Source organism: Aethalodelphis obliquidens, unplaced genomic scaffold (assembly GCF_003676395.1).
Source record: "Aethalodelphis obliquidens isolate GAN/ISIS:26980383/991018 unplaced genomic scaffold, ASM367639v1 scaffold17, whole genome shotgun sequence".
Classification (NCBI taxonomy): Eukaryota; Metazoa; Chordata; class Mammalia; order Artiodactyla; family Delphinidae; genus Aethalodelphis; species Aethalodelphis obliquidens.
In genome coordinates this window covers 30,821,779-30,832,080 of record NW_020837961.1, presented here as the reverse complement: position 1 = coordinate 30,832,080, position 10,302 = coordinate 30,821,779, and the positions used below count along the sequence as shown (strand labels likewise).

The 10,302-nt window shown below is 41.1% G+C and overlaps 1 long non-coding RNA gene across 1 annotated transcript; it reads right to left on the bottom strand.

The window, feature by feature from the left end:
• Positions 1–6,082: 6,082 nt before the first annotated feature.
• On the bottom strand, positions 6,083–10,258 carry LOC113626089 (uncharacterized). Its single transcript, XR_003435034.1, has 3 exons — positions 10,159–10,258; positions 7,988–9,004; positions 6,083–6,477 (listed from the first exon to the last, which is right to left on the bottom strand). It is a non-coding gene; the product is annotated as an uncharacterized LOC113626089 (long non-coding RNA).
• Between the last annotated feature and the right edge of the window lie 44 nt (positions 10,259–10,302).

Below are 10,302 nucleotides of genomic sequence, written 5' to 3'. Positions count from 1 at the left end.
AGCAGCAGCATCTTTTGAAATTGAAGTTGGATAGATTATATGGTGATCTGCCTCTTCTCTCCTTCAGAGTTCGACTGGGATATATGAGCCTTGGGAAAGGTGATATATTCCAAGATCCACCACAGCTCTTCAGTTCCACAATTCTACAAGCTCCTAGAAGATTGGAAGTGTGGGCAGAACCTCATCATAAAGAGGAAATCTTTTCAGATGAAAGCCTTTCAAGCCGGGGTCCCACAAGGGTCCTCCTGCCGGGTGTTGCTGGCCCCAAGGGAAAGCTTCGTTCTTTGATGAATGAACTCGGAGACGAGAGCTCGGACACAAGAGCTCGGACACAAGCGCACTCCGACTCCACTTAGACACCATTTTAATCAAGCGATTAAAGTGAACATCACCAGTAATAGGACAAATCAAAACTGAGTGTCACCTGAACACAGCATCAATTTGGTGATATTCCTGCCAAACACAAACACACCCAAATTGAGGGATATTCCACAAAATAACTGAGTCTTCAAAAGTATCAAGGTCATGAACGTCAAACAAAGAGTGAGGAAACATTTTTGACTAAAGGACACTAAAGAGATGTGACAATTAAATGCAATACATATTCTGAAGTGTAGCCTTTTTTTTTTTGCAGTACGCAGGCCTCTCACGGTTGTGGTCTCTCCCGTTGCGGAGCACAGGCTCCGGACGCGCAGGCTCAGCGGCCATGGCTCACGGGCCCAGCCGCTCCGCGGCATGTGGGATCTTCCCAGACCGGGGCACGAACCCGTGTCCCCTGCATCGGCAGGCGGACTCTCAACCGCTGCGCCACCAGGGAAGCCCATGTATCCTTTTTTTGCTATAAAAGATATTACTGGGATGACTGATGAAATTTAATGAAGGTCTTAGGATTGTTTAATATAAATGATCCGTGTTTATTTTGATGGTTATATTGTGATTATGTGGGAGAATAACTGATTGCACTCCCTTAAGTATTTGGGGATGGTGGGGCAACAGGTTGGCAACTTACTCCCAAATGGCAGTTCAAGATAAAAAAGTTCTTCCTACTGTACTTGTAATTTTTTGTAAGTTTCAGATTGTTTTAAACTAAATAAAAGTAATGCTTATGTTTGGTTTTAAAAGGGAAATGAATACTTAATCATTCTTACACATGGGTCTAAAACAAGAGCTTAAAATGCCACTAATAAGCAGTGTTTTGCAATGATGATGTAAGAGATTAAAAATGAGCCACATGGAAGTCACAAATTCATTTATTAAAAATGCTCCTGAAAGTATGTTGCTGGAGTTTTTAAACTACAAGAAGCCAAAAAGAAAATTCTACATATTACTGATGTTTGTATGCCAAGCATTGGGGAAATTGCCATTTAAAACAAAAACCATGGTAGCTGTTTCTGGGGTTTAGACCTTGGCATTTCATCTCTGGGGTAGATGGTCTTTTTATGAAAAACATCTTTAAGGGAGCTATGGACTGAATGTTCGTATGTTGAAATCCTATTCTGCCCTGCCACCCTCCTCTCCTTCCCTCATTGTGATGGTACCAAGAGGTGAGGCCTTTGGGAGGTGAGTAGGATTAGATGAGTTCATGAAGGAGGAGCCTCATGAATGGGATCAGTGCCCTTTTAAGTGTTAGGAGAGAGGTTGCTGCCCTCTGCTCTCCATCATGTGAGGATGCAAGAAGTCAGCAGTCTGCAACCTGGAAGAAGGCCCTCTCCCCAGCATGCTGGCACCCTGCTCTCAGACTTCCAGCCTCCAGAATTGCGGGGAATAAATTTCTGTTACTTATAAGCCACCTAGTCTATGGTAATTTTTTATAGCAGTCAGAACAGACTAAGACAAAGTGTGTCAGACACTCCTAATTTCCTACTCCTTGTCTATTCTTCTCGCTTTCCTTAGTTATAGAAATCCAACCTCTTGTTGGGCAACAATGCCCAGCTAAAATACTACTCAGCCTTCTTTAGATCTAGGTGTGCCCCAAGGTACCACTCTATCAATTAGACCTAAACGGAAGTGTGCTGGAAATGTTGGGAGAAGAATCGGCTTTCCCTCATACAGGCAACACCCGTTCTCCCTCCTTCTAGTCTGCAATTTGGCTGTAGCTCCTGAGGAACAGCAGCCTGTTTGTGACTCATTAAACAACAGGCTTGATGATAAAAGTCAACATGACATTGATGGCAATGAGGACGGCAAGGAAAGAAAAGCAGCCTGGGTACTTGATGGCATTACTGAGCTGCTGTGTCAATCTTGAACTCCCTACCAGTGGATTTTTTATTAAGAGAAACAGCAAACTCTCTACATGTTTATGCCAGTTGGGTTTTCTGTTATTTGCATCTGTATAAATTATTAACGAGTTTGATGGGCTTTTTTAATCAAAGGTGGAGACCCAAGACAGTTGAATTGCTTGTAATAAAGTAAAAGGAATCTTGTATTTAAAGAGACTGTTCTGGAGAGATGTGAGGGGGATGTGGGGTTAGAGTAGCAAATCCAGGGTGACTGGAAGAGACCTAAGGAAAGACATAATCAGTGAGAAATTCCCTAAGGTTGCAACTGACCAACAGTTTTAGGAAAAGTTATATCTGACATCAATTTTGAAATTGTTTCCTGTGCTGTAAGTTGGTTCTTATACTATAATAACCATTTGTTACCTCTCAACCTAAAAGTCTGCTACACAGAACAGTCTTATGTTGATGAAATGAAACACTCGTGTCCAGTGAGGGGCAAGGTACTGAAATAATTTGAGGACATCAGCCATAGTGGAGAGAGCTGGCTCTGAACTTTTCGTAACATATAAGATGGTAGGTCATAACATTTTGTTTGGTTATTGAAAGAAATGTCAATCCTGCAACGACAGGCTGGAGAACCTAAGGATATATTATCCTTGAATTGGAAGCCTATTGGTTGACAAGGAAGCCTTCAACAAATATCTGGAGGGTGCTGATGTTACACCCTGTGATTCTTTCACAGAAGAGTCAGTACCTAGGATTGTTGTTTTCTTTTCCCTAAATGTCCTTTTATAGCTTGAATTGGAACTCAGAACTCATATTTCTATAAAAATATAACAAAAGGGGGTTGCATTTTCTCGTCAGGTCACAAAAGCTTATTTATATCACTTAACCTCACTAGATTAGAATACTAACATTCTTTATGTTTTAAATGCAGACTTGTTATTAAACTCAGCAACTTAACATAACTTTATATGTTTTGCTCTGTTCACTGTTTGATTTAAGTCAGATAGCACTTCTCCAAGCAGCAACTAAGGAATCTGGACTCCTTCTAGCATGTGATCCAATATCTGCACATCCTTTGCTTCTAAGCCTGTAGACAGAGGAGCTGATTATCTCATGGGAAACTTTAGGGATCAAGCCTGGGCATGACACACATTACTCCTGCCCACATTCTGCTGGACAGACTAATCACTGGACTCCAGCCTAACTGCAAGGGAGGCTGGGAAACACAGTCTTCCTTTGTGGCCAGGGAAGAGGAAAAAGGAACATGGGCATCTTGCACCTACTTTGCAAGGTTTTGTGAAGATTAAATAACTGCACATTCTAGGTTCTTGTCAAGTGTGTCTTTTCCTTCCTTTGGAATCAGCTAAGTACATACTGTGGTGGCAGGCTGCAGTGGTGGTGGGTTCTGGTGCACAGGACTCCTAGTGAAAGGGTTTTGGTAACGAAAATCAGATGCAGATGCTGGTCGAGTTAAGCAGAGGTTGTGGTAGCCTGAAAGACAGGTAGAGAATGAGAACATAAGGAACTGTGAGTTAGATGCTCTTGAAAGGGCTCCTAGACATTTAGGACAAATTCAAGGAGAGGAGAAAGAGGGAATAAGGGTTTTGGCTGGAATATCAGAGACTTCCAGGGAAGACATGGTTGGGCAAAGGAAGAAGGAAGCAGCGTCTGAGAAACGTACAGGTTGCTTTCGGAAAACAGAGGAATGCTTAGCACCTCCCCCAACCACTGAAGCCACACGGAGTCAAAGGTGAGTGAAAAAGCCACTGAAGGAAAGGAGATCACCCTTTACTGAAAATATATAACGTTCTTAGTAGACTTAAAAATATAACATTTTAAAAAGGAAATGATATAATGTAAAGCAATTACTTCCAAATAGTATTGGAGAGCCCAGTTTTTAGTTTCCCTAAAAATATTTACATTTAAATATGATTGAAGAATGCAATGTGTGAACCTTGATTGGATCAGGTTGGGGGGGAGGACACAAGCTATCAGAAATAATGTTGGTATTTTATGCTAGAAATTTGCTAAGAGAGTAGATCTTAAATGTCCTCCACCCCCCACCCCACAACAAACACACAAAGGTAACTATGTGAGGTAATGGATTTGTTAACTAACCTTATTGTGGTAATCCATTTCACAATACGTGGGCATATCAAATCATCACGTTGTACACCTTAAACTTATACAATGTTATTGGTCAATTATATCCCATTAAAGCTAGAAAAAAATATTGTTGGGGACAATCAGGAAAATTTAAATGTGAACTAAATTTAGATATAGATTTTTGTTAATTTTCTTAGATCTGACTAAAGGTTGGGGTTAGGTATATCCTTTTCCTTAGGTGATACCTGCTGAAGCATCACCTAAGAAAAAGGATGAAGCATCATGATGCCTGCAATTTAGTTTCAAGTGTTTCAGAGAACATACATAAAGCAAATATAGCAAAATGTTAACAATGACTAAATCTAGGTGGAAGGTGTATGAACAGAAATCATATTGTTCTTTCAATGTTTCTGTATGTTTAAAAATTGTCATAATGAAAATCTGAAAAATGACAATACGACTGAAGGTTTCTAGCCTGTGATCATTTATTTGCTTATCAAGAGAACAAAGCAGTCACCCAATTATTCATAAAATATATCATCAGATGATAATATAGCTCAAATAGTTTTAGATGGAACTGGCTGGGGTCAAGTATAAAGCCTAGGACATATTGGCACCGGACCGTGAACTCCATGAAGCCAGGACACCATTGTTTTCACCATTATACGTCCAGCACTTAGTCAAGTGCTAGGAAATAGTAGGTGGTAAGTAAATTTGTTCATTGAATGGTGAAGTAAATGTGAAAGTTCTATGCTTAGAATAGATATTCCAACCCTTTTGTGTTTTCTACGTACCACTGCTTTTTGGAAGACAAAAAATATACAAATAATATTTATGCATCTGGTACCTTTGGCAACTCCCTACCGTTAATTCAATAACTCAGTTTTGAATTTCAAGCCAAAACATTTAGAAACCTGTGCTTTTCAGAGCTAAGTTATGTGTAAGCCTACCTTAATATTTTTATGAAGTTATTTTCTTTAAGGCTGCTTTCACTCGATACTTTATTTTTAAAATAACAGTCAGATTTTACTGGATAAAAATAGTGACTATTAATGACAAAATCAAATGAAGGATTCTTCTGAAACTTTAAAGGTAAATTATCAAACATAACAAAATTATTTCAAAATCATTTAAATTTATTTTCCATTAAAACTAGTAGTCATCTATCATTCATTTTTAGAATCAACCTTTATGCAAATCTAGATGATGATAAAGGCCACACAGGGACAATCTTATCAAACAGTTGATAAGTTTTCTAGATTGATTTGTTCTTGTATTTAAAAATGTCTTTCAAGTTCTGATATATTCCAACATTTTTAACAGCATTATGATATTATTAGGGAGCTGATCACCAAATCCGAGGGCGTTTGCTGCATCATTTTGACACTACCAACCACTTCTTTTTGTTTTTTCAGATGTTGAGGAAGTATGGTAATTCTCTGGAGAGGCGATGGGGCCTAGTGACAGACTGGCTACAAGGGATAAAGGCAAGAGTGGAGAAATCTGCTTTTTAAAAAGCAGGTTTCCATGTAACCCCTTTTTATCACTATTATTTATATTAATCTCTAAAAATTTTATTCTTTTATTTTATTTTTAATTTTTTTCCGGTACGCGGGCCTCTCACTGTTGTGGCCTCTCCCGTTGCGGAGCACAGGCTCCGGACGCGCATGCTCAGCGGTCATGGCTCACGGGCCCAGCCGCTCCGTGGCATGTGGGATCCTCCCAGACCGGCGCACGAACCCGTGTCCCCTGCATCGGCAGGCGGACTCTCAACCACTGCGCCACCAGGGAAGCCCCTATTCTTTTATTTTTATTTAGACCAATCTTAATCTGATCCTAAAGCTGTTAGGCTTAAAATAAAGTAACCTTATCCAACGGTAGAATAAGAGGTTTGCCATGTGGAAGTGAAAAATACTCTATAGACCAGGAGAATTAATTTACCTTACTGCTCCAGGAGCCTGAGGACCACTGTGATATAATAGCGAGCCTGAGGGCCACTGTGATATAATAGCGAGCATACTCTATTTTGAAGACTTGGGGCCGAGTCCAGGCTTCCTTTTTAGTTGCTCTTCTGACCCTGGGCAAGTCATTTAATTTCTCTGGGTCTTCCTCCAGCCTTATAATATCACTGACTCTAAACAAAGAACTGACAGAAAAGAAAATGATAAAACAGTCAAGTAGAATATGCTGGGAAAATTTGCCAGGGAGTGACATGGATAGTATGTATTTGATATTAATGAGTAAAATGAAAAAACAAACAAAGTATGTATTTTAGCAGGAACTTTAGGAGGAAAGAAAAAGCCATTGTGATTTTTATAAAATGAATGAACATTGGAAACGAAAAAAAATTTGTGCTGGTGAAACAATTTGTTACACAGTTGCCTATAAAATACAAAGCAACAAAGAATAGACTTTAGTCACACAGATTCAAGAGAATAAACATCTGGCTTTACATACTTGAGGGAAACTAAGTCACAACAAAACCGGAAACCACCATGATGGATTCCAGCAACAATTTAGTAGCCGAAAGCATGGCATTATTTTGGAATGTAAAAAATATAGCCTTATAGGGCTTCCCTGGTGGCGCAGTGGTTGAGAGTCTGCCTGCCAATGCAGGGGACACGGGTTCGTGCCCCGGTCCAGGAAGATCCCACAGGCCGCGGAGCGGCTGGTCCCGTGAGCCATGGCCGCTGAGCCTGCGCGTCTGGAGCCTGTGCTCCGCAACGGGAGAGGCCACAACAGTGAGAGGCCTGCGTACCGCAAAAAAAAAAAAAAAAAAATATATATATATCTCTATATATATAGCCTTATAGTCCTACTTTTAAGAAGTTTATCATCAAATTCATAAGAGATAATTAGGTAAACTATAATTATCCTTATTTTGGAAAGAACTTGTCCCAAATGTAACTCATTTGGTAGTATTACCTTACCTGAACTATATTATTCAAAAGTGGACTATAAAAGGATATTGGAAAATCGGGTATCTCGGTGATTAGGCATGAAAACGATAACACATTTCACAAAATAAGAAATACAAATGGCTAGTTGATCTATGAAAACGTCCTCAATAGCATCAGCAATCAGGGAAGTGCAAGTTAAAACCACAATGATAAGTATACACCCCCACCAAGCTGGCAAAGCTGAAAAGGACTGACTATACCAAATGTGGTTGAGGGTGTGGAGCCATGAGGCTCATACACAGTGGGCGTGAGTGTAACACTTTAGAAAACAGTGCGGCATGATTCGTTCACATTTATAATACACATAACCCCTCCCAGGTATACACCATACAGAAACTCACATAGACGTGATGGAATACATACATCAGGAATATTTACAGCAGCATTTGTAACAGTTCCAAACTGGAACAACCTAGATATCCATCAACAATAGAATGCCTAATAAATGACGGCATATTGCTACAATAGAACACTGTAATATGCAACAATTAAAATGAATAAATTACAGTTATAGGAACAACATATGGATTAAAAACGATGTTGAGCGAAGCCGTAAGCACAACAGGTTACATATTATTTTGTTCCAAGAAAGGGCAAAACCAAACAATATACTGTTTAGGGATGCATGCATACTTGTGATAAAACAATAGGGAAAAGCAAGGAAATGGTTATCACAAAAGTTAGAATAATGGTTACCTCTAAAAGGGAGGGAAAGAGTTGTGTTCAGGAAGGTCACTGGGGGACTTCTGGGGTGCTGGCAGTGTTCCAGTTCTTGACCTGGTTGGTTACATGGAGGTTTCTTTTACAATTACTCATTACAACTGAATAACTGATTTATGCATTTTAATGCATATGTCACAATAAAACCGCTAAAAGTAACTGAATATTGTAGATGGAATTTCTAGAAAGAAATTTTGCTAGAAAATTTAGCTTATGAAATCTTTGACAGCAAAAGCTACTGATGTGGGATAATAAAACTGATAAAATAGTTTCTCAGACGAGCTCACTTTCAAGTGTAGCAGAGAAGAGCCTTATACAAATATCCCATTGTTATATTTTAACATAGTATGCAGATCTTTATCACACAAACTGATGTACCAGGCAAAGAACGCTGTTACCTAAAACTTCGGATTTTTTTTGGAATTGCGAATGAACCAGCTGTTTTCTCCTCTGGATTAATAAGAAGTAAAAGAACTAAAAAGATGCAGACCAAGTTGGAAATGTTTGAACTTCCTTCTCTGCCGTCACCAGTTCCAGCTGTTTCCTCCAGTTACCATACTGGGTGAAGTGGGTGGATCTTGCCTAGTAAGCTAGTGCAGCTGTAACTTCATCAGTAGGTGGCTGAGTGCCATTCTGCCTCTCAGCACCAAAGTTCTCTGGTGGAGCCACTGACAACGAAAACAGATCAGGCTGCTGAAAAGCTCCATGTGGTTACACACTTTTCTGGAGGCGTCCTCTGCTGGGTTGCAGAGCTCTGATGTTTGCATTCTTTTCATCCAAAGCTCTCAGAGGTGCTTGGCTTTACAAAATCCCCTCATTCTGTATATTTTATTCTTGCCATTTTCACCAAAAAATTAGGAAGAGGAGCAAAATCCAAAAAGATTTACTTTGTAGCCATGTGGGGCCATCACTTGCTGGTTTGATTTCCTGTGAGTCTTATTTGGAAGGACCTGGCAAGGACTGGTCACTAGAAGAGAGTCAAATCCAGGGTAGCTGAAAAGTAGGAGAGTTAACCTGGTTCTTAGAACTTTGGATGAAGGTCAGCTGTGCAGACGCTACTTTGTGAGTCTCTTCTTGCTTTGGCAATATCCATCTCCCTCCTCCCATCACTTTTACTGCAGCATTTTAATAAAAATGAGCCCTTGGATTTTACCCAGTTACAAGTTTCCTTGGCCTATTTGCATATGGTGGTGGCAGGAGTGTCAGGAACTCTAAGCTCCCCAGATCTGCCTATAAACACTTGCGCCTCACCCCCTGAGGTGGAAAGACCTGTAACAGCCACTACTGCTGCTTCCAGACGAGGCAAGGAGCGCCAGAGTCCGGAGACCCAACTGTGGAATCTGCTTCCTTTCATCACTGCTGCTTTTATCTCGTTCTCACACTATTCACCAGGACAGGTTCAAGACAGATTTCTGAGGATTCTGAAATCCTTTTATCTTAAAATTTCTTGTCCTAGAGAACCACCCTTTCAACCTCATGAGTTTTTTACTTTGATTTACTTTCCAGGATAACACCCGTAGGAAGACCTGCCTAAATGGTAATGATATTTTACAAAGGAAACAGCCTTTGAGTCAGACCTGAAACACAGGCCAAAATTTCTTGATGACGGTAATGGACACTGATTAACAACCAATACCAGCTCTCCAAAGCTCCAAACCACAAGCAAGAATGATTCCTGAAAGGGAGGCACTGCTAAATTCTCCTCCTGAAAAAGTCAAAAATCCTTCCACACTCTCCGGGAGGATGGCTCCCTTCCCTCGTCCCAGCAATTCGCCTCCTTTTTCACTAAAGACTCAAGTTGTGTGACTCCTCACTCAAGCCGCACCCCTATTTCCTTGCGGGGAGGGGGACGGGGGGGGAGAGGGATGTGTTACAACTCTCATCTTTACAATGCTACGCAGTTTACAAAGCGCTTGCACTTCCGTAAAACTCCTCTGAGCTCCGCGAGGGAGGGAGGGAGGCATTCATTCATTCATTCATCAAACATTTGCTCGGCCCGACCACGCGTTACCGGGCGCTGGGTCTCGCCCCACACGGCGGGAAGGGTGGGGCGCTCGCTCCCTCGAGCAGGTGCAGTGGATCAAGCTGTAAGATAACTTCTCGCTCAGCTGGGCTTTTCGAAGGCCCGTTGGGGCCAAATGCCTCACCTTCGGGTGATGCGCGCCCGAGCATGGCCGCGCGGCCTGGGCCTCCTCCTTGCTCCCCAAGGAGCAGTCACCACCTGCTCTGAAGGAAACCGCTACGGAGCAAGCTCTCTCCACTGCCCTCGGGTCAGGGGTAAGCTTAGGCGG